General features: G+C 53.1%; 1 long non-coding RNA gene and 1 pseudogene across 1 annotated transcript; one reads left to right on the top strand and one right to left on the bottom strand.

The window, feature by feature from the left end:
- Positions 1-1,271: 1,271 nt before the first annotated feature.
- Positions 1,272-4,153, top strand: LOC102030535. The gene is made up of 4 exons (XR_001233667.1): positions 1,272-1,449; positions 1,837-1,940; positions 3,291-3,357; positions 3,824-4,153. It is a non-coding gene; the product is annotated as an uncharacterized LOC102030535 (long non-coding RNA).
- A 425-nt stretch (positions 4,154-4,578) lies between these two features.
- LOC102030201 lies at positions 4,579-5,346 on the bottom strand (annotated as a pseudogene).
- Positions 5,347-23,727: the final 18,381 nt, after the last annotated feature.

Here is a 23,727-nt window from a genome sequence, read left to right as displayed (position 1 = left end):
CAGGCCAGGCTCAGCTAGGGGCTTCTCTTCCTTCTCACGTGCCGCGCCCATCTGGCAGCTGGGCTCGTGTCCCCAGCGCAGGAGGGACTCACATATCTGTCCCCGCAAAGCCCCCACATGGCATTTTTTCTTCTCTGGGGGCCCTTGTTATTCAGCTGCCATCCTGGCCTCCTTCATAGCGGGCAGCTGGCTTCCTGGAGACCCCAGAAGTAGAGGATGCTTAGGGTAAGTGGCCAGGCCGTCCCAGGTCCAGGGAGGGCAGCAGACTCCAGACCTCTCATGGCCGAAGCCGTATACACAGGACTCTTGTGTGGGAGCTCACAGCCCAAAGACTTTCCCAGAGAAGTCGCGGAAGGCCAACGCTCTATGGACTATTCCAGGTCTCCCGTGTAGTTCCCCGTTTTGTCCACCAGGGGACGGTCGTCTCTTCCTAATGGCTGAGACCGCCCCGCTCCCCGCTCCTGATTTGGGGTTTTCAGCTTGGGAAAGGTGGTTGACCTGGAACTGTAAATACAATCTCACGCCAGATGTTGAAGAGTTAGCACACGACACAGAAGGCAAACTATCTCTTGGTACATGCAATACACTGTTTACATGTTGAGTTGGTATTTTTAGCACTGGATTAGAGATATTGTAAAATTTATTTTATCTATTTATTCTTAGAGTTTTAACAATGGAGCTACTTAAAAATTAAAAATCCCACATGTGACTAACTTTGTATGTTTATCAGACAGCACTGGTGCAGTGACTTTTCCTAAAGGCAAACCCCAAAGTAACTCTGAAGAACATTAGGGTTCCAAGGAACCCAGTTTGAAAACCATTAGGGTGCTGGTGAGCTTGGGTCACTCACGGCCCGCCTGTGCAGGGTGGGTAGTTGCCCACCACCCACTCGTGCACATGGGACCAGTGACTGTACTGATCAGCAGCAGGGAGCAAGGCCGGGGGACCCTGTGCCTGACCCAGAGCTGTCAATCCAGGATCCAGCTGTGGCACATGTGGAAGTCTGGATGTGGGGCCCATGGGTGGGGTGTGTCCAAGTGAGAGACACTGCGGTCCCCAACTTGTTCCTCTGCATCTCAGCGGCCACAAGCAAGGGGCAGCGCAGGGTTCCCGCCATCCCTGAACCCTGGGATTCTGGTCAGAGGAGCTGTATGTGTCCAGGCCCCGGATGGCCAGGGTGGCTTGGGCAGTGCTGCCTGTGCCTGCAGCCTCAGCGGCCCTGGTCTGGAACTGAAGCAGTTCCGTGTCACCAGACCGAGACCGAGATGTGCTCAGAGTCACAGGATGAGGACTTCCCTACCCTGGTGCTGTGGCCACCCCTTATGCAACTCCGGGCTGGTGGCTATGCCACTCCGAGGCTCCACTGGTCACTGGTGCCAGGCTGTTCAAGGGTGCGGTCCACGCTCGGTGGCTGAAGAGGTCGTTTACTGTCCCACCCAGTTTCTGTGGGTAGGAATGGGGGGAAGCCAGCAGAGAGCCCTGGCTTCCAGTCTTTCCTGGTGGGGAGGGGTCTGGCAGTCCTCTGGAGCTGCAGTCGCCAGAGGTGTGGCTGGGACCGGGGCACCTGCACCCAAAGTCTCGGTCCCTGGCCACCAGGGGGCGCTCTCGCACGGGCTGCTTGAGCGAGCGTTGCCCTGGTGGCCAGCTTTGCCCAGCGAGCCCCCCAGGAAGGCGATCATCGAAACACAAAAGCAACAGTTCAGGCTGAGGGTGTGGGGCAAAGGCGCCCTCTACATTGCCAGTGGGAGTGCCAACTAGTGCCACCCTGGAGATCGGGGCGGCGATGCCTCAAAAAACCAAATTCCCTTTGTACGTCCTCTGGGTTTCTTCCCACAGGGAGTGGAAGACATCACGCTGCAGTGACCTGCGTGTACCCAGCTTGACAGCAGTGCAATTCACAGTAGTTCAGCCACAGAAGCAGCCTAGATGCCCATCAAAAGGTGAGTGGGGAAAGACACCTGTAGGCAATGCTCCCTGCCCGCCCACAGAGCCGCCATTAAGCAGCTTTCTTTGCAGACCTGCTGCAGGGCACCCATAACCACGGGCATAGTCTGGACAGTCGAGGCAGTGGCTGCTGCAAACAGTGGCTCCGGGGGCTGCTGGCCCTGAGATTCCAGGGACCCTGCGAGGAGGTGGGAAGCTTGGTAGCCCAGGGGCCTCCCGCCTCTTGTTTCTGGGGGAAGGGACAATGAGGTGCAGCTAGTGCAGCGCCTGGCAGTGTGGCCCCCACATACCAGTGCTCACAGAAGGCAGCCAGATGGGTCCCAGGCCCAGGAGGTCCAGGATGCAGTCTGGACCCAGGTAGAGGTTGAGTTGTGTGCTCACCTTGGGCTCTGAGGCTCAGATGAGGTTTCTCTTCGAGACTCCACGTGCCTGCTTAAACATGTAAGTCTCTTGCAGAACTCCCCAGGTAATCTGTCCCCAAAACTCTCCTCCTGAGCCCTTAAAACAGCCACAAAAGGAAGTTAGGTATTTTGGATACTCTGCAATGATTAGAAAATTCTTCTGGACCCTAATTCTTTTCTGGTGCCTTTATGCTCACAGCTCGATGATGACGTACTGGTCACCACTGCTGTGTAACAAATGACTCCAAAACACAGGCATATAGCATGACAATCATCCTAACTATGTACTAGGAATTCAGGAAAGACTCCACTGAGTTTTCCAGCCATGGAATTTCTCAGGACGTGGGCTGGGGCTTCTGTTGTCTGAAGGTCAGGCTGGAATGGCTGTCTGAGATGGCATAAGGCTCATAAGTGGAAGCCAGAGCCAGCTGTGGGCTGGGAGCCTGCAGGGTTTGCACTGAAAACCAGGCCTGAGGCTGCCGGGCACGGTCAGCTGTCCACCTGCTGTGCTGAGGGTCCCGCTTTGTAACTCAGCGGTCTTGTTACCGTTTACAGCGCTCTGAGTGAGGTTTCTGTTACTTATGGTTGGAGATGTCCAAAGAGGGATCCACCCTGATCACTGAGAGGGGCATTAAGGGAGATGTAGCTGAGTGCCCCTGGCCCGGGCTGCAGACATCGGCTATGGGCCCTGACCTGGTTCCCGCCCTGATTTCCTTGCCGTCCTCTGCTGCCACTTGGGCCAGAGTCTGCTCCTCTTCTGAGGTATCAGGACTACAGCTCTGGCTCCTGCTGTTGTTCTAGAGCATTCTCGTCTGCGCTTACCCTCTGGATTTGAGAGGCCCTCTGTGCCCCTGGGGCCTCCTTGTTGGGCTCAGCCCTGCTCCCTCTGTGCCAGCTTGCTGGGCCCCAGGGCTGGGGCTTACCTGGTTTGGTCTGTTACTCCAGTACGCAGATGCCAGCCCTTGCAGGAGCAGCTGGACCAGACTTCCTCCCCGCACCTGCAGCTGTACAGGTGAGACCTGCACCTCTCGCCGTCCATGGCGTCATCCTGAGAGATGTTGGTGCCCGGCTCCCTGGCAGACACCCAGGGGAAATGCTTGGCGGAGGATGCTAACCTCCACCTGCAAGGCCCGCACGCTCCCGGGGCGAAGGTTGCGTTCTTGCTTCTCCATGCTTCCTCCTGTTTCTCCTCTGCTGGTGGGGAGGGAGTCACATGGGGATGGGGTCCAGTAGCTTAGGTCACTGGCAGCATCTGGGCTGTGGAAGGCGACAGCGTGATTCACTTAAGAGTTCTGGAAAGAGCCAGGAAAAGCAGCCGCACACGGATGCATCCTGCCAACCTGGTGTCGCGGGGGATGGTGGGTCTCTGCTGTTCTTCCCTGGCCTTCCCCAGCCACCACGCCCTGCCTGCTCTGTGCCACCCGAAAGCGCCGTCCCTCTGGAGAAAGTCAGGGGCAGCCCAGTCTCCACCCTTGCAGACGCGAATTCTCCAGACTCTTCCTCAGAGGATCCTCAGTCCGGCAGCCACCAGGACGCTTCCTGCCAGCCCCGCCGTTCCCTCGGAGGGTTGATCGCTGCCTAGACAAGAGGTGACCAAGGTGTAAGGTCCATGGCAAAGAGCGGGGCCTGGCAATGCCGGTCTCAGTGTTTCCTGGGGCGGTTCCAGCTTGCTGGGACGGAGGGGCTGTCGCCTTGGCCCATGGTGCAGGCCGTCCCCTCTCATCACAGTATTGCCCTCGAGTTCTTTTTTTTTTAAACACAAAAATCCAACTTTATTGAACATAGGAATAAATGGATTTTCAAATTAATTATTCTTATTTTAAGGTTATTAATTTTGAAGCTGTCTGATTCATGGTAGAACTTACTAACTGGTACTATGTGAAGATGCTTTTCCATTACTGCAATCTTATGTTCATAAACAAATATATTTAAATCTAGATAGAAACATGTGTGATTGGATTAGTGCATGGTAATCCCTGCTGTTTGCCCTGCTCAGCCGGCAACAGGGGATCATCTGCTCTGCAGCAAATTTGAAGCACAAGCACATATTCGAATTTTATACAAAAAATCAGTTTTACTTACTCTTACACTAGTGGGAGCTGACATCTGTAACTTACAGGCAAGCGTATACTTTTCCACCTCCTTGCTGAACAAAAATATGCATAATGTATTGCTTTCATTAGGCAAGACTTGCTTGTTATATTTCAGTGAGAATACCGTGTGAGCCTTTCAGGAACAAAGTGACCGGGGTACTAATGGAACCATCTTTGGAGGAACTACTTAATATGCGTACCTTATTTAAATAAATCCTCCAGTAAGAAATGGTGAAGTCACTGCCTTTACTTTGAAGGCTTTGTAGCCATCTGTCAAATCTCTATGTGCAGCTCACAAGCATCCTCTTATTGGAAATATCAGTACTTCCGTATTATAGGCTCAAAAGGACTTGAAAGTCTCAAAATTCTGTGTCTCCTTTGGCTTGCTTCTCTCTGGATTCCACCCAGGCTTTATCAATGGTTCGCTTCCTATCGTCATCTCCCACTTCATAAGTTTTCTTTGGAACACTCGTCAATCCCTCACTAGGATCTGTCTCAGCGTCGTAGGTGGCTTTTCTTTGTCTTTGCGCTCTTTTCCAGCCCGAGTGAAATGCTCCCAGGAAGTGTTTTCTGCTCTCTTTCTCCACAAGAGAACTGTATGAGTCCTGATTTTTAACTGCCTCCCACTGAGATGGGTTTTAAGAGATTGTTCACAGTCATAGTGTAGCTCTTCCATTTAGATTCTTTACCGAAAGACCGAATGACCTCTCTGTGGAATGCACCTGCACAGTCTCAGCAGGAGCTTGGTGGACTTCAGTTAAGGTAATGTAGATTTTCACAAACTTATCTGACTGAGCACATCTGTAACTACTGATCTTCACTGTGTATCTTCTTGCGATGGGAGCAACCACAGCAGCTGGTTTTTCGTCTTAAAGAAGTTCTGGTTTCTTATGTGATTTTTGTTGCATCTTATTCTTTTTATTTTTTTATTTTTTATTTTTTTTTGTCTTTTTGTCTTTTTGAGACAGGGTCTTGCTGTGCAGTTCAGGCTGGCCTTGAGCTCACTTTGTAGCCCAGGCTGGTCTTGAACTTGCAGCGATCCTCCTGCCTCAGCCTCCAGAGTGCTGGGATTACAGGCATGTGCCGTCACGCCCGGCGCATCTTATTCTTTATTTCTGTTTCAATCTTGGATTTTTAAGCTGTAGGGGCATCGCGTACTCTCTTCCTAGTAGCTTTCTCCAGCAAGGCCTTTACCTCTTCTAGATCATCCTGCAGCTCCTCCAAAGCCGAAGCCTTGGTCGGGCTGGGTCTGGTCGAAGGCCCAGGCTGCAGGTGTGCACACGAGGACAGGAACCGCCTGATCTGGCACACTCCCCAGGGGCGCGGACCTCACCAGCACCACACCGCGGCCCCGCCCTCTGCACGTGGCGACCCTGGCACTTTCTGGAGGCCGCCCTGCTCTGGAGTTCTTTCCTGCCGTGGGTCTCGGGGCACCCCGAAGCAAGGCTGCTGTCCTTGGAGGCCCCCTGTGTGCTCTGGGCCCCAAGGCCTTTGCTTCCTTTCCCGGATCTTCTCCCTCTCCTGCGGGAAAACTGCTCCTCCTGCAGCCCCTGCACGAATGGGGCTCCCTGGTGTCCAAAGCCATTCCCCCGGTGCCTCAGACTCCAGCCCAGAGCCTGGGACCCTGAGACCTGGGGGGTGACAGCTCTTTCTGATGTTGGCACCTTCCATATCCCAGCTCGGCCAACTGTGAGGTCCCTTTGGTTACTACCAGCGGCATGCTTCGTGACAGGAGTTCAGGGCCAGAGGCTCACTCACATTTCCCCAACAGTGCGTTATGGGCTGCGCCCTCCCGCCGAACACACGCCTGCGCAGGCAGGCGCCGGTCCACCCCACCGCCTCCCGGGGGCGTGATAGAGTCCACGCTGATTTCAGGGGCTCTGAGGTGTCCCTCGAGGCACGGAGGCCCGCCTGACGATGTGCAGAAGAGGGATCGGCGAGCCACCGAGTCAGTCTCGGGCTGGTCCCGCGCTTCCTGGCCAGGCCCGGACAGGGCCGCGGGCAGCGATCCTAAGGCTCTGCCGTCTAAGGCCCCCGCCGAGGTGCGTGGGGTTTCTCCGTGCCTCCCACGTGGATCCATCTGCGCGTGCACTGAGCCAGTGACCCGAAGGACGGCTACCAAGCAGGGCCAGAGGAGGCCGAGCACCGGGGGAGCCCCGGGGTCTGCCCTTCTGAGCCCCTCTGAAGAAGCCCTGGCAGCGCCTGCATCGGGCGCCTCGCTCCCCGCAGCGTGTGGCTGCAAAGGGACCCGACAGCGTTTAGACTATGCTTTTGCTGCGATACCTAAATAGCTCATCGCTCATTGGATGCGGGGGGGGGGGGGGGCTCAATGAGGACCAAATTGTTCGGGCTGGAGAGGGCGGGGAGTCACGAGGCAGCGACCCTGATGAGCTCTGCGTGTGCGTCGACCGAGTTCCAAAGAAATGACAAGGACAGTTTTGCCCCAAAGTGTCAGCAGTACCCGACTCGGTGCGTTTCAAAGCGGTCGCATGTGAAGGTCTGACTGTATTTTAAAGTCAAGCGCAGATAAGAGAGTGCAGGATGCTCTAGCCGCTACATCAGTGGTAACAAACTTCGTCCTCTGGCTTCCAAGGTGTTGCCCCGTGGCTGGGCACCCTTCACATGCGCACCCCGGGCATCCCAGCTGCTCGACACCTGTCCAGGGCTCGCGCAACCCCTACCCGGCCCTGGTCCACCTCTAGCTCCTTTCCCAAGGGGCATGTGCTCCTTGGTGTGCCTATCAGGGCACTGCCCGTTGGTTAAGGGAAGCTGCTTCTGCTCCAGCCATCCCTGTGGCCATGGCGATGAGCATGTGACCTGCCTCGGCCAATCAGAGCAGCCTTCACCCTTTGACTAAAGAGTGTGGCCTTGTAGGGGGCAGGGACTGCAGAGCTGACCAGGCACCTCTCTCAGACTGGCTTCTGTCCCATGTGTGGGAGCTGCTCTCTGCTCCTGGTGCTGCCTGTAGGTGTGGCTTTGGCCCTGTGAGGACCGCGGAGTGAAGAGCATGAGTCCAACATGCGGAGAGAGTCAGAGACATCGCTGGTGCAGACTCCGCTCATGTAGACCCCGCCTCAGATTCCTGTGTGGGAGTCCCGAGAGCTGGGGCAGTTGAGGCTGCGGTGGAGCCACCCCGGCTATGGCGGATGGTGGAGAGAGAAAGCCCTGACCGTATTTGATCCCTCCGCAGCTGCGTCTGAGCCCAGCTCCATCTCTGAGCTCGGGGTAGCTTCAGAGTCCGCAGTTTCCCTGTTCTGCTCAAGCTGGTTTGGGCTAAGTTTCTGATCACTTGCTTACCCTCCACAAGGCCGACTTTCCCACCTTCTAGGGGAGGGGCAGCCTGTGCCGCTGGGCCCTGGGGCTCACTGTCCAGGACTGCGGTCACCCACTCTGCCCTCCTGATGCAGCCCAGCACATCCAGTCTTGGTCTGTCACTGAGGCCCAAACAGAGACCCTCTACCCCAGCATGCTGGCTGGGGTGGCACCCCTACCCGCCTTAGCCTGACACCGACACCGCTGGGTGTGGCCCCAGCTGCTGGCTCATGCGTTCTGCAAGCCAGCTAAGGTCTGCTAAGGATTTGGGCTTTTTATTTTCCAACGTGTCCTTGGCTTGGACAAAAAATATTACCAAGCACAATATCACAGTAGCCAGAAGCAACTTCAGCTTCCTGGGAAGGAGGATTTCCTCTCTGGGACCTGAAGCTGACCTCCCCGCCACCGCCCGGGCCACCGTGTCCTGGTTCTGTCCCCCTATCCTCTCCTACCCGTCCTCAAGCTGTGCTAACAGGGCTGTGACCTCCAGGGATCTCCCATGCGTGGGGCCTCGGGCAGGGCCAGGCATCTGCTGCCCCGTACCCCAGAAATGCCCTCACTCTGCACTTCCTGTGGATGTGCCCATGTGACTGACACAGTCTCAGCCTGTGGTCTTGGCCTGGGAACCCCCAGGATCTTTAAATATGCTTTCTGCACAGAGGAGACTAGAAGCATCACCCTCAAAGGCTTATTTCCACCTCCCCAATGAAGAGGCCAAAAGCAGCAGATGTGAAGGCCCTGGTTTCCATCCCCAGGACCACACACACACACACACACACACACACACACACACACACACACAGAGAGAGACAAAGGGGCTGGGGATATAGCTTAGTGTTACAGCACCTGTCTGGCAAGTGCAAGGTCCTGAGTTCAATTCCTGGTACCAGCCAAACAAAGAAACAAAAAACCAAACCAAACCAAAACACAACATTGGGTAGACCTTACCTCCAACAGGACTGGATGTCTTGGAGGTGAAGCAGAGATTTAGGGGTTTCTCAGGCCCCTGAGAAGCAGGGGGTTTCCTAAGAGGGTCATTAGTGAGAGCAGTGTTGAGGGGTGTTTGATGTCACCAGCAGCTTGGGACATTAAATCCTACCCCAGGAGCTGGGCAGCTGTGGCTTTTCCCATGTGTCCCCCTCCATCACTCTCCCCTGTAGACCACAATCACCCCAATTCCTCCAGGCTCAGGCCCCAGTGGGAGCTGGTCTGACCAGCAGAGACTGCAGATGTCCTGTCATTCATCCTCTCCCAGAATAACCCTACCTCTGGCTTTAGCAGGTCACAGGGCCACCGGATGGGCACTGGCGTTGCAGCCTCTCTCACCCCTGGTCGAGGCCCAGGATCTAATTGGGCCCACGGCATCGAGTGGCTGGAGTGTCCAGACTCTGCCCTGGAAGGAAGGAACCCGACATGCCCTGTCCTGTGTCCTTGCCTTTCTGCGGGACTTGCTAGGTGGGCAGCCGTGTCACCCAGGACAGACGATGAGGACAGCAATGGGCAGAGATCCCAGGCACCCGGCACCTGGGCATGATAGAGCTGCCATGCTAGCCTAGACTCTCACGTGGCAAACGAGGGGGCCATGTGCTTGTCTTAAGCATGTTACTAGCAGTCTGGTCTCGGCAGCAGACCAGCGCTGCCTGTAAGAATCATTCCTGCCTTCCGGCCGGCAGCCACATCTGAAAAGGTGACGCTGGGCCCCATCCTCGGCTGCCTTTGCAGGGAGAACAGTTTAGCGCTTCTTCCCCAGCAGAGGCCGATGGAAGGGCAGCTTCGACCAGGAAGGGATGAACACCATGGCGGGCGTCCAAACAAGAACCTTGCCCGCTCCCAAATCCCTTTCACTGGACACGCAGGCAAGAAGCCCAGCCGTGCCTGTCTGCCAATCAGTGGCCTTCATGGACGTGACGTAGTGAGAAACCACCCGGTGGAGTCCAGTGGCACAGGGAAGTGGGACGCCAGCCAAAGGGGTTGATGGCCCCACTGATCTGACCCCATGCCGGGTCACCCACCTGCCTCTTTTTGTCCCAGTACTGAAGAGCAGGAGCTTCCTGTGCCCGCTCATCGAATTCCCCGGTGAGGGACTCTGCTGGCCTTAGTGTGCCTCTGGTTTCACCTAAAAGGGACATCAAGGTAAAAGTACTGAAGGGAGAAGGACCTGGCAGCAGACAGCCTGTGAGTCAGGAGCGTGACGCCAAGTCGGGGCTCAGGCCCCCTCGGGTGTGGCTGGGCTCTGTGTGGGAAGGAGGGGTGGGAAGAGTCCAGGGACCCGGCAGAGGACTTTGTGCTACAGGACCAGAGGAGGCTCCCGGACCCGGAGTACGAGATGGGCCTTTGCGCCAGGGCTGGCATCCACCGGTCTGTGTGTGGCCTTTCTTCCCGCTCCCTGCCAGAAGCCGTCGGAAGAGGCCAGGCCCCGGCCAGCCCACCTCTCCCTGCCACTGTCCGCATTTTCCAGTTATGCTACTGACGCCAAGCCGAGGCTTACTGGCTGCTCAGGCAATGCACCGCTGAGCCCAGCTTCCTCCTCAGAGTACCTGCCGGAGAGAGGTGGCCGCTAAGGTCCCGCCCCCATGACAGGTGGCATGGACACCCAGCCACAGGATAGGGAGATGGGGCTGACACCCTAATTGCCCACGGCTGCTGGTTCCCCCATCCTTTGTTAGGAAAGGGATCCTATTTTCTCAGCTGTCAGAGACAGCTCCATATTTCTTTGTCTCTTTGCAGCTTGCAGTGCACGGAGACCAAGCAGGAGGGATAGAAGAGCGCCCCTTCCGGGAGCTACCTTGGCTGGCGGAGCTGTGCTCCACCCCTCCGTTGCTGGCATGGAGCTTGGATGGGTGGGTTGGATGTCCAGGGGCCATGGTGGGCCACGAAGCAACACTGAAGCTGGCCTCAAGTAATGGAGGAGGACAGAGTGGGCTTCAGGTCTCTGACACCGCGAAGGATGGGTCTCCGTGGAGTCTGGGGTCGGATGGGAGGTTTCTCGCAGGGAAGTGGGGAACAAACGCACTCCTGTCCTGGTTAAGCCCCGCTCTTCTCTTATTTCTTGCAGGCCGGCAGCACTGCTTCCTGCGGGAACTTGTTAGAGCTCCGAACCGCATGCCAGCCCCAGGCCTTCCGAGTCAGAAACCGCATTTCAGCCGGCGCCCTTCGTACACCCTGTGCACAGGGTGGGGTGACAGGCACCAGCTACAGCCTCAAGGATTATTATCTCCCTGTTATTAGTAGCTGAACCTAACTCTTTTTTGGGGGATGGGGTGGTACTGGGGATTGAACCCAGGGTCTTTACACTGAGCTACACTTCCAGCCCTTTTTATTTTGGCACAGGGACTTGTTTAGTTGCTAACTTGATCAGGCTGGATTCCAACTTGCCATCCTCCTGCCTCAGCCTCCCAGTGCCTGGATGACAGGTGTGCACCACCACACCCAGATGAATTTAATCCTCATGTGGGGTCCCTGAGGAAGTGAGGCTGGGGGAAGGATTGCCCAGCAGCTCACTAATGTGCACCCCGTGCCGCCCTTCCCTGAACGCAGGTGTGACTTTCCAGAAGGTTCCCCGCCAGCCTTGACCGCTTTGCCCCCTCCTCTGTCCTCAGACCTGAGTGTGTCCGGGTTGATGGTGACATTTACCCCAGAGGAGGCAAATGCGGGGTTCGGAGTCATTTTGAAACCTGTCCTTCCTGGAAGCTGTGGCCTTCTGTTTTGAAACACAGGCGTTTCTAGGCCGGGTTTCCAAAACTGGCTGTCACATTCACCCCTTCCGCAACTCAGACTTTATTGCCCAAGTGGCACACAGGCTCTGGTACAGAGAGAGGGTCCCCTCCAGAACACTGCCCCCCAGAGGGCCCTGGCTGGGGGTGGCACAGACGTGTCTCCTAAGGGTGACCCTCTGGGAGCCTGCTCGTGATGCCCCACTGCCCGGATGCAGCTGGGACGCCTCCTACTCCCGGGAGGGAGCTTGGGATTGAGGGAGATCTGGTTTCCAGCCCGATTCTTGCCCTTGACCTTCTTGTGACCTTGGGCAATTTCTGATCTTCTCTAACCCTTCCCTGAGCTCCCTGGAGTTACTCTGGGGAGCGGGTTTCCTCATCCTTCCAGAGCGGGTGCTTTGGGCTCAGGCATGAAGTCAGAGATCAAGTCCTCACTTCTGAGTCCAGTAGACGTGTGGACATCCCAGGTCTTGTATGCCTGCACTCTTTTATTCTTCCAATTTTTTATTTTTTTATGAGTCCACGTTTGCAGCACATGATGACTGCATTGCTCCTGGGGGAGTTGGTCCACGACAGAATGCATCTTAATTCTTTTCTACCCCCTTCCCCACCCCTCCCTCCACTCTCCCGCCGTCTCTTGGTTCTCTTCCCTTTTGCAGAAAGATCTGTCTCCCTGTTTCCTAGCATCTTTTATTTTGCTCTGTATTTATATTTGGGGTTTTTCTCATACAAGAGAAACGATGGGACATGTAAGCTTGTGCGCACTTCTAACACTTCGCGGCCCAAACGTGTCCCTGGAGGTTTGGGGGAGCGCTGCTGCAGGTCTGCTGGCCCAGCAGTTTCTTCGGGGTGCTCCGGCCAGCTTGGGGACCCACACTCACGTGGCTAGGGTGTGAACTCTTTACTAATGACTTACGGAAATTTCTTAGTCACTGTCTTCATCGTTAAAATGTAACGCCCTCCCCCACTGCAAACACTAAGGAAGGTCAAAGAATTGCACCATCTCCCCATACCGTAGCTCCCCGGGCTAAGGGGGTTTGAGGGCTGGGGTCCCTTGTGTTTTGTTAATAGCCCGCATCCTTGGAGCCTCACTTTGGAGCAGGTGCTCATAGCCGTGCGCTGAGACCTGAGCGGATGGTTCAGCCTTGCAGGGGGTGGAATTTGGTCACCTTGGGCTGCTGGGTGGTGGGGTGGCGAGGCCCCTGCTTAGAGGATGCCTCTCGGCCTGATGCGGCAGTTTCTGCTGTGGTTACCGCTTTCAACATTCTTCCTGCTTCTCTCGCAAGTCACCGGGGCAACTTGCCCCAGCCCCAGCGAGTACCACGGCTGAAGCATCTCTGGCAGCTGCCTGGCAGGTCTGCGCCTTGTCTGTGCAGATCTCCAGTTGAAATTACACGGAGTTTGCTTTCTGTTGGGTTGATGACTGCAGGGCTGCTAGAGAAACCTGTGGTCCACATCACATCCCAGCTTCAGATTTCAATTAGAAATCTTATTCAGCTGCTCAACAATGGATACTAGAACCCAGGGCCCAGCCATCTTTGCAGCTGGGGTTGCCCGGGTGACAGGAGCTCAGTGGTGATGTTCACACTCACCAGAAACTCAAGTTCGTCAGCGCTGAAAAGGGCCCGAGAACTCTTAACGCCTGCTCCTCTCCATTACACACACACACACACACACACACACACACACACATACACACACATAATTTATAGCTTATTGTCTTCTAAAGTTCTGGGTTTTTCTGTCTCTTTGAGACAGGGTCTCACTGTGTAATCCAGGCTAGCCTTGGACTTGTGGCAATCCTCCTGTCTCAGCCTCCTGAGTACAGGGACTACAGGCGTGCACAAGCACGGGTGACTAGAATTTTTAACGATCGATGGTAGAATATTGCCCCTACTGTATAGTACTCCGTAAACTTTCCAGCTCTTCAGATAAACAATTCTTTCAGTGCTCCAAAATACACGCACTTGTGTCAGGGCTAAGTGCACATCCGCCCTAGAATTTCTCTCAACTGCATTTCCAGCCTGGTTGAACTGTTTTTGTTTGTTTGTTTTTAAAATTCTTGTGTCTTCTTTTTTCCTGGGGAGTAATTTTGTTTTCAGAAAGAAGTAAACGGGAGTGGGCTCTCTGAGTTCTTGCATTCTCAAAAGCCTTTTCCCGTCCTCCTCTCTGGATCCATGATTTGGCGAGACCCAACTTTGATGCACTGGGTTCTTCCTTTTACGGTGAGAGGAAGTGCCCTGCTACCCGCCAGCCTGGCTCTCCAGTTACTGTCGGGGCTCTGAAATTGCAGGCGATGTTTCTGAGGGTCGCTCTTCACTCCCTGTGCTTGGTACTCCAGGTCTTTCTCTCTAAAACTTGTACCTTTTTGCAACTCAGGGAGATTTGTTTTAATTGTTGCTTGGATCATTTCCTCCTATTTGCTAAATCTTGGCTTACCTGAGTTGACCCTTTATACATTATCTCTTCAATCATCTATTTTGTGTGGTCATTTTCACTCTATATTTTGCAAGACCTTCTTGACTTGGTAATTAGTCATTTCATGTTTGGAGGTTGCTCTATCATCACAGGTGCTATATTTGTTAGGTTAATTAAAGAGTAAGCATATTTAAAGGGAATTTAAAACAAGTTCTGTTTTGGTTTCCAACTGTTCATTTTGGTAGGAGACTGGCTTTATTTTCTGGCTGTATCCTCTTGGTTCCCTGGGAACAATGAGTTTAGAGTTTTTCACTCATTTTCTTTCCCTAGTGAGCTCTCCTCCAGGCCCATCTGTGTGTCTACTCATCCGGGTCCTTTTCTTTTCCTGAGTGAACGCTGACAGGGGCAGCCTGTCCCTGCTTATGCCAGGCCCCACTCTGGAACTGAAGTCATGGGGTGGGGTTGCCTAGGAGTCCCGGCCCATGGAAGGGCTGTGGAGGCCTAGGCTTCACTTTTGGCCATCCGTGGGGACTCAAGGTAGGGCTACTCTGGGTCATTGCCCCACATGGTAAGCCCTAGCCCATTCCAGTCAATCTCTATTTTCTTAAAGATTATTTCTCCAGATTCAGCCCAGGGTGAAAGCTGCCACTTCCTCCCCACAGGAGCCGGCATAGGCAGGGTGGTTCCCATGGCCATTGGGATAGTGGCATCCCAGGGACCACTTTCCTTTGTGTGCATACTGGCCAACTTCAGGAGGCTCCGTGTGGGAGCCCCACATCTGCCCTGAGCAGTGACTTCCAGTCCACCGCAGCCCCAGTGCCCTGCGTCCGGGCCTCCATCATTCAGATGTTCCACTTCTGGTCGGGACAGAATCTACCACTAACTTTGGGCCACTGTCTTCCTCTGGATGGACAGAGCTTTCCATCAGGAATCTTTTTGTCTCTGTCAGTCTGTCATGTCACTTCAGAACATTTTCTTCAGACAGGGTTGGCACACGTGGTTATCATCTTAGACCACAAGTCAGCAGTTATTACATGTTTTCTTTTAAATGAAGATGATTCTCTTGGTTACAAAGTCATATTCCTCATGGATAATCAGGAAAATAATTAAGTAATCCCAGTACCTTCCACTGTTCCATGTTTGTGAGTTAAAATAATATCCTATGAAAGAATGAATATATTAATATTGTATATTATATACTATTATACTACATAATATAATGTTATGTTAGATGACATTATGTAATACATAATATAATGTAATATTTCCATTTCACCACCTCATTATCCTGTACTTTCATACCAATATAGCTGTTCTCTTCCCACTTTGTTGTAGGGTTTGCAAGGGAATAGGTTTAATACAGGATACATAATTTATAGGATTACTTTATAATATTCACCCAGAAAGTCAAATTCAGAGGAGGGCAAGAAGTCTGTCCACATGCTGGAGATCCAAAGAATCCAGGGCCTGGATTCCACAGCAATGTCCTGCATGAGTCCAGCTGGAGGCCTAAATCCCACAATGTCTCATGCAGGTCTGTGTCAAGGATCTGTGCTGGGAAGGTCCAAAGGTCAGTAGTGCAAGCTAGAAAGTCTGTGCTAGCAGGATGAAGGATCTGTGCCAGCAGTTAAGGGATCTAGACTGGAGCCAGGAAGCAATACTCAAGGTAAAGACCAGAGCTCCCCCAAAGGGAATCACACCTGCCCTTAGCAACAGCGAGGACCTGAACTCCTCCTCTGATACGAACAGCTGAGTTCATATTAGGAATTCCAGTGTGACAAGCTTCTCTAGGGAATCAATAGCACACCATCTTTCCCTCCAGTTCTCCTTTGATCCTGTGACAACAGTCCTCAGTGGGCCTTCCACACCCAGCACCTCACTGATTCAGTTCAGCTGAGTGTTACAAGTTGACCATTAGTTAATCCACCATACATGTCAAAACCTGCCCAGGTATTTTTGGGTGCTTCCAAGGGAAGACTCAAAGAGAATTATAACTCGGGAAAATACAGCTAAGATCCAAAATTGTTTCTTGATGTATTATTTATAGAGCTGAAAAACTAGGGAAAAATATTCAGCCAAGAGAAACTAAGAAATGATAACATCATTGACAAATACTATCTGGTTCTTAAAAGTGATGTTCCTGGCAATTTTTAACGGTAGGGGATGAAAATGATATGTGGTGGAATATTCAGAGGCAAAAAGATATAAAATTGGATTGATCCCGTGATTTTGATTATTAGAAGCTTTGTACTAGATTAATTGGTGTATCAGTGTGGGGGAGCAGATGGGGTGCAAAGCTGCTCTTCGTACTTGTGTTGAGTTCGTGTCACTCTTGATATGCTGGTGGGGTGGAGTTTCACTGCCACCTACTTCCTTAAAGGTGGGGGTTTAAGTAACTACTCAGAATCTGTCTGCTCAGCTTCTGGTTCCTGTCACCCTGCCTATCCCCGTTCCCATCCATACTTTTTCAGGGTTGCGGGGAAGGGTCACAAAGAGATACGGGGAATCCTCTGGTTCTGCTTTTGGCAAGACATTGCAAAGTGCTGTGTAGTGTGATGTGTGTGCTTGGGGACTTCTGGAGGGCCTTTGCTTGTTTTCTTAAAAACAAAAATCTTCAAAATTCTCAGATTTGAGGAAGAGAGACTTTCAGACCTGCTGCAACTTCCACATCTTCCCCTGCCATATCTCACAATCAGTACTGAAAAGCACAGATGCCGCCCATTTACTTCCCACTTTCAATGAAAGGAGAAAAGTCCTGCCCCTTTGGCTTAATTTTGTTTTGTCCTTTTAGTAGCTGTTTATGCAACAGGGCGTTGACCAGGTTTCTCCGACTGGGAGAGTGAGGGAGGAGATTAGGGCTCCGGCAAACCCGGCCACCAGCCAGGTGGGATGTGTCGGAGGTCACACAAACCCGTGCTAATGGCTGGAACGAGATGTTTCCTTTAGAGCGAGGCCCAGCCAACAACACTGGACCCAGAAGGACTCCAGGCTTCTGACTCCTGAGCAGTGTATGGGGACCAATCAGAAAGCACATTCTTAGCTGTTCATTTCAATGTGGCCCTGTTCAGAGGACCAATCAGAAGATGCCATTTCCAGTTCTTCATTTACATCTAGGCACGTAGGACCAATCCAAAGACAGTTTCTGGTCCTTCATTTACATCTAGTGAGAGGCCAAGTGAGTTTTTGATAGGACCATTGTCCCAAAGCCCTATTTGCAAGAGGTGGAGGCCGAGTTAGGTGTTTTGGGGATGAAAAATCCCTTTCCCTTTTTCCCTTTCCCTTTATCCCTGGGCCCCTGTGAGCCTTTTCATTGGCCAGCTCTCTCCCCATAGAGGGTACATCTTTTCCACCTTCAATAAAACTACGTACATCCTCGCTGCCTCTTCTTCATGTTTTGTCCAATTCCTTGTTCAGGACATTGAAGACCTAAAGAAGCCCCCAGGCTGCCCAAGTAACGACAGGCTCAGGCAGATTGGCCTAGAGAGGTGACGCTTCCTTAGTCAGTGCTTGCTTGGGCTGAAGTGACACAATCCCTTTACAGCCCCAGCGAGGACATCGACCATTTCCCATCCATAAAATAGGTGGATTGCCTTGATCCTCTTTAGGCTCCTTTTGGGTTCCCAGACTCTGGGATTCCTTACAGGGCAGAAGGGGATGAGCTGGGGAATTTAAGTGCTGTCCTTTGGTTCCTAATGATTTTGTTAGTAATGGAAATAGCAATAACAGAGACCACCGTCGAGAGCTATTTACGTTTCAGAGATCATATCTGTTTATGGGCTGTTTGGCCCAGTTTTGCCTGGCATATGGACAGAGCTCATGCCAGAGGCATGGCTAGGAGCTCCAGATTACAGAATACTATTATGATTTCCCTGTAAACAGAGACTCCTGTTGGAGAAATGAATTGTGTTCTGGTCAGCTGCACTGTGTAACAAATCACCCCGAACAGGCTTATGGCAGTCACAGTCTGAGTGGATGGGGCTGGGCCTAAGTTTGGCCTGTTGTGTAGTTGCAGAGAGATAGGGACTGGGTTGGGATCATCCTTGGGAGTTTCCACTCCCATATCAGGAACCTGGGCTGGGAGGACTCCGACAGTTGGGGGACAGGGCCGCACACCTACTGTGCTCCTTCCTTCCTCTCCCCTCTACCTCCTCCTCCCTTGCCCCCTCCCTCCCCTTTCTCTCCTCACAGCCTCTCCCCACAGTGGCTTCAGAGTACCCAGACTTCTTACCAGCAGCCTGTGCTGAGAGCCACTGGCAGAACTCACGTGCCCTTCCCTAGCCTGACATCAGAAGTCACATCGTGTGGCTTCTACCACATTCTACTCATTAAAGCTGCCACAAGGGCCTGCCCAGGTGTATGAGGACCTAACAAGACTCTCCCCTTAATGTGACGAGTACCAAAGACTTTATGAGCAGGTTTCAAAACCACTGCCAGTTGCCAGGACAGGTTCCCAAGGATTAGGGTGGTGCCAACATCACATACTTAGAGAAGGAAGGAAAACATACAAACTCTGACAGCCACTTACTGAGTGACACACACCGTGTCTCCAGAGGTGCTGGGCACTTGGGTTCCAGCCCGTGGGTTCCCTGGTCCAGGTGGACACCCCACATTTTATGCAGTGTGGGTGCCTCGGAGCCAGATGCTTGGGCAGGGTTCAGCTGTGCCGCTCTGAGTCGTGTGACATTTGGAAGCTCCGCACTGCTCAGCAGGCCCCTCGTTCCCCTGCATCACGGAGACACAGGCGTGCCATTCCCGTGTCGGAGACTCGCGGTGAGACTCCAGCAAGAGTAGGCCACCGTGCTATCTCTGAGGCCAGCGGGAAGCTATCGGCCCTCAGAACCCCCGCACATCCAAGGTGGGACCTCCACACTCCTGCTCAGCTCTGGGTGGGTGCTATTGTTTCTTCTCCATAGCCGCGAAGTTCTCCCTGTGACGCAAGGTCTTTTACTGTGTTCCAAGTGGCCGGAGACCGTGAACTTGGCTTCCCTCCCCTGTGGCTGGACTAAGGCAAGACAGATGCATCGAAGTCACCTCTGCGAGCTCTGTGGGGTCACATTTCTGGTCCAGGGAGCATCTTCCCTGTGCTGGAGAGCACGAGACTGTGTTCTCAGGTAAGACGGGCTGGGGCTGGGGATGGAAGGTTGGGAGCAGAAGGGCCAACGTGAAGCTAACAGAGGAGAAATTTCCTAATTTCTCCAATTTAGGCCACCAGCAAAGATTTGCTTTTATTTTTCAGCACCCAAGTTTGTTTCTTCTCAAAACATTAAAAACATTGAGCAAATAGCTGGGTATGTGTGTGTGTGTGTGTGTGTGTGTGTAGGGGGGCATGCCTATATTTCTGGCACTCTGGGAGGCTGAAGCAGGAGGATTGCAGGTTCGAGCCCAGACTGGACAACGAATGTAGGGGAGCCGCACTTTCCTGCCTGGCTCCTGTGGCCCTCCAGCCTTGGCTCTGAGGGGGCAGGACGGGTCTTCTCTCCTACATGGCAGAAGCCTGGCTTCCTAGGCCCTGGAGGGAGTGTGATGACCTCGTCCTGCGTAGCTAGGTTTCAGCCCAACCCACCTCTTCCTGTGCCCCAGGGGTGTCCTTGTGTGGCGGCCAGACTTTGGGGTGAGGTGCTGGTGAGGCGGTGCAAGCCCAGCTGTACTCTGTGATGTCTGCCTGGCCCACGGGAGACTCTCAGACCCTTGTGCCTCATGGCCATCGGGAGAGCAGCTGCTGCAGATCCCCCTCCGGCCACCCTTCCTCCTCTGCCCCTAACGCCTTTTCCTCCCCCTTCCCTCCTTCCTGGGAGCAAGAGTGCCTCACCCTCTCTCAGCTGCCTCCTAAATCTGCAGATGCTTCTCTGAAGCCCCTACTGAGGGCTTGGGGACAGGGCGATCAGGAAAGCTACACCGCCTTCTCCAGGGAGGAAAAGGAGCAGACTCCCTGGTGACTCTGCCTCTTCGTATTCTCTGTCCTCTCTCCAAAGCGTTCAGCTCCCTCTGAATTTGCCAAGGAAGTCACAGTTATCCCCCCAGTTCTGTGTTCTCGTGTTATGGAAACCAGGACACTGGAGATCTTCGGGTGGTGCAAGAAACCCCTCGGGCACAGGAAGAGGGGAAGAAAGCAAGATCCTTCCTGGGCTAGCTGGGCTTAGTGGCGTCCGTATTCCGAAAATTGTAGCTACAGTGCTTTTTATAGAGTTTGTGGCGGGGAAGTGTGAGTTAAACAAAGACAGTTACTTAAAGGTGACAGGTTTACAATTTGGCCCTCTGGTAGCTCCAGTCAGCTAGGGAGCCCAACCAGGGACCAGACAGCAGGAGAAGAGGCCCCCAGGTTAGAGAGCTGTGAAACCGCTTCATGATCACATCAAAGCGTCGCCAGAGGAAGTGGGTACAGAGGAAGGCGCGCAGCCTCGGGCAGAAGCTGATTGGACGAGGCAGAGGACGGGAACTGGGCCCCAAAGTGGCCCGCTTTTTGGCCTCACTCTGACGCCTTTGGCTCCCGGCCATTGCTTCCAGGGCAACAAGGGCCTCAGCATCCTGCTGAGGACAAGGGTCCGTGGGCATCTGAACCAGTGACCAGCCGTGACCCCAGCTAACAGGCAGGGAGGTGCCATGCCAGTGAAGGGAGGAAGATTCTTTTTCCAACCTGTCACACTGGTGTAAAATAAAAGTTGTTTTGTTACTGTGTTCTGCAGACTTGCTGCTTGCTTTATTTGGCCCAGGCTCTGTTTGTTTATGTGGTGTCTTTTGGGAGCTTGCTGAATGCCTCCCTGAGCTGTTTTGCTACCTCCCCCCACCTCATCTGGAATAATTTGCTTCTGTGGCTTTGGACTTCCTCCTCTTCCATGCTCCATGGATCAGCCTGGGGGGAGTTGGGTGTTTGGGGGAGGCATTTTGTCCGCTTGTCTGCTCATTTGTTTGTTTTGTGATGAGGCTTGCCTTTGACTGGAGTGGAAAGGTTTGCTTCTGGGATGAAGACCTCTTTGATTAAGACCTACTTTTTCGGGGCTGTCCTCCGGGTATGGCCACTACCGGCCTTTGCCTCTGTCCCAGGATCCAGCTGCCTCTGTTTGCTTTCGATAGGAGGGGGCAGCATATCTGACCCAGGACCCAGTTCTCCAGGAATGGGCCACGGTGTTGAATGACCCCAAAGCCATGCAGATATTGGCATCTGAAGGAAGCCAGTGAATAACAATAGCGATGTCACTCTGGCTACAGTAATAAAATCAGCATCAATTATAGCATCAAATACTAAGTGAATATTGACAAACCCAGGAGCAAATGACCCTAGCAATGAGATCTATAATTATAGTATGATACAAGGTTACTGTTTTTTAAAGCCTCTTTGGAATTTTTGTTTTGGAGCAGGAAAAGACATTGTCACCTTGGGTAACTTTGTGTCCTCAATCTGCAGCTTTCTTAAAAGTGCTGTTTTAAAATTAAGCTTGTTCTGTCTCCTTTCCACTTATCTTTATTTCTTCTCTCCCACCTCCCTTACTTACATGTGCCAGACACTATTTATTTATTTACTTATTTTTGTTTTTTTTCCAGTATTGGGAATCGAACTCATGACCTCACACTTGCCAGGCAGGCGCTCTGCTGCTGAGCTAAATCCCCAGCCCCTGAGACACTATTTTAAATGCTTTACCTACTTAACATTCACAGCAAACCAGGGAGAGGAGGGCTTTTTGGGGAGTTGGGGGAGGGTGAGTCAGGCTCTTGCTATGCCGTTCAGGCAGGCCTGGAACTCACATCAATCCTCCTGCCTCAGCCTCCTGAGTACTGAGATTACAGCTGTGTACCACCATGCCTGGTCCAAGGTGGGGCATTTGCAACCCCATTTTACAGATGAGGAAACCGAGAAGTTCTTTGCCCAGGGTCATCTGGTCAGTATTTCAGCTCAGGGGATCCAGCCCTTCAATCCCTGTGCTCTGCAGCCTCGATCGAGCAGGTCTAGGTACACCGAGGTGATGTCCCAGGAAGACAAGGGCAATGTATGTGACACGATTTGAGGGAAGGAAGCAGGTGCCCAAGCAACACATTCAGCCTGTCATTACTTAAAAAATGGCCTGCAAAAATACACAGAAGGAAGAATGGAAGGCTGTCCTTCAAAGTGGGAGGGTTAGAGAACTGTGTGACTTTAGCTTTCTCCGTTGCACTTTTCAAGCTGTTCCATGATGACCTGCTATGGGGTTGGGGGGACCTTGCTGCAGCCTCTGTGGTTCACAGACGCAAACATCTGCAGTTTTCTACTCCAGGAAACAACTGCAAGCCACACAGGGCAGGGACAGCTTAGGTGTCAAGGGAGGGCCTTTCCCCTGAGCCACAGGCAGAGACCCCTGAGGGTCCCTGCGTGCAGAGTGGGTTTCACCCCCGCCCGGGCACTTCCGGTGCAGCTCACGGCTTCCGGCTCCCTAGCGCGCCGCAGCGCTGTTCACAGAGACGGTGCCACATGCCGTGTTTTGGGAAATATCTATTCACCACCCCACTCCACCCCCGCCCAGGTTTTGAAGAAATCCCCTTGTGTCCGCCGTGGCTCATGCCCAGCTTTCTCACCATTTCCCTCTGGAAATTTGAATGGCTGTGAAATTTCTCATGGAATTTGGGGAAGGGGGCCGCACCCGTGTTGCAGGGCCCCTCCACCACCCAGGGTGGGCTAAATTTAAACAAAAACGTGGACAAATGGGAAGAGACTTCCCCTTTCCTTTCTTGGGACATTCCTGTAGGACCAGCCCGGGGTGGGGAATCCTTCCTCTGCCCCTTTGATCTGTATGGACTCATTTGTAAGGCTGAGTAGGCCTCTTTCTAGCTTTGCCATCTTGAATGCTTTCCGGGCCTGGGAGCCACCTCTTTAAAATGTAAACATTAAGTGTGACTTGGGGGCACTCTGGAAGGCTGAGGCAGGAGGATTGCAAGCTCAAGTCCAGCTTGGATGACTTAGTGAGTTGTCAGGCCTCTGTCTCAAAATAAAAAGTGCTGAGGGCATACCTCTGTGCCAAGGCCCTGAGTTCAACTCCCAGTACTGCGAAAAAGAAAAAAAACGTGAACCACACAGAAGGTGAGCCTGTGTCTTGCCGCAGAGGCACACCGGCCAAAGCAAATAGCAAGCTAGTTAGGAGGTGACCGGCTGAAGTCACAGCATAGCACTCAGTGCCGTCACCCCCGCTTGGAAGACTGGTGCCAATCCTGTGAGCACCACGTGTGAGGACCCTGACTGTTCGGTGGGATCTCTATCTTTGCATCTCCCCATGGCCCACTGCCTGTGCACCAGCATCTGGCCGATGCCGCTTCCATCGCTAGGTTCTTGTGCTCCTTCTCTGTTGTATTAAGAGGATTCTCCAGTTGTTAGATTTTACATTTTCCCTATGTACCAGCTTTTTACCTGTTGATGGGGTGTAGCGTGATGGTTGGATACAGGCACACAACGGTCTTCTTCAGGGAAGCAGCATATCCACTGCCTCTAACACTAGCCAGCTTTTTAGCTGGGTATAATAATGTGGACTTCCGGGCAGTTCTCCCACACACTTCCTGTCCAAAAATCTCCTCCCTGCCTGGTCTTCCTGGAGGAGCCCTTGTACCCCACGTGTGGACTGTGTGGCTTTGCCACGGGGATGGAGGGGCTGCGGTTATTTGTGTTATACCCCACTTTGGCAGGAGCTGCTGTGAGTGGCTGGGTAGAGAGACCGTGTCACCAGTAGCTGTCATTTGTTGTTCCTTGGAAGACATCACTCAGCCTGGGTGCTCTTTACGTAGAGGCCTCTGACCTAAGCCCTGGCTCTTTCTGGGCTGCAGATTGGTTGGGGCTAACAGGAGAGGGCGGGTGAGGCAGAGCGGGCCGGAAGATTGTGTCTCTTTCCC

Source organism: Chinchilla lanigera, unplaced genomic scaffold (genome assembly GCF_000276665.1).
Source record: "Chinchilla lanigera isolate Chin_1 unplaced genomic scaffold, ChiLan1.0 scaffold00019, whole genome shotgun sequence".
Taxonomy (NCBI): Eukaryota; Metazoa; Chordata; class Mammalia; order Rodentia; family Chinchillidae; genus Chinchilla; species Chinchilla lanigera.
The sequence above is the reverse complement of the archived record's forward strand: the minus strand, read 5'-3'. Positions and strand labels throughout refer to the sequence as shown.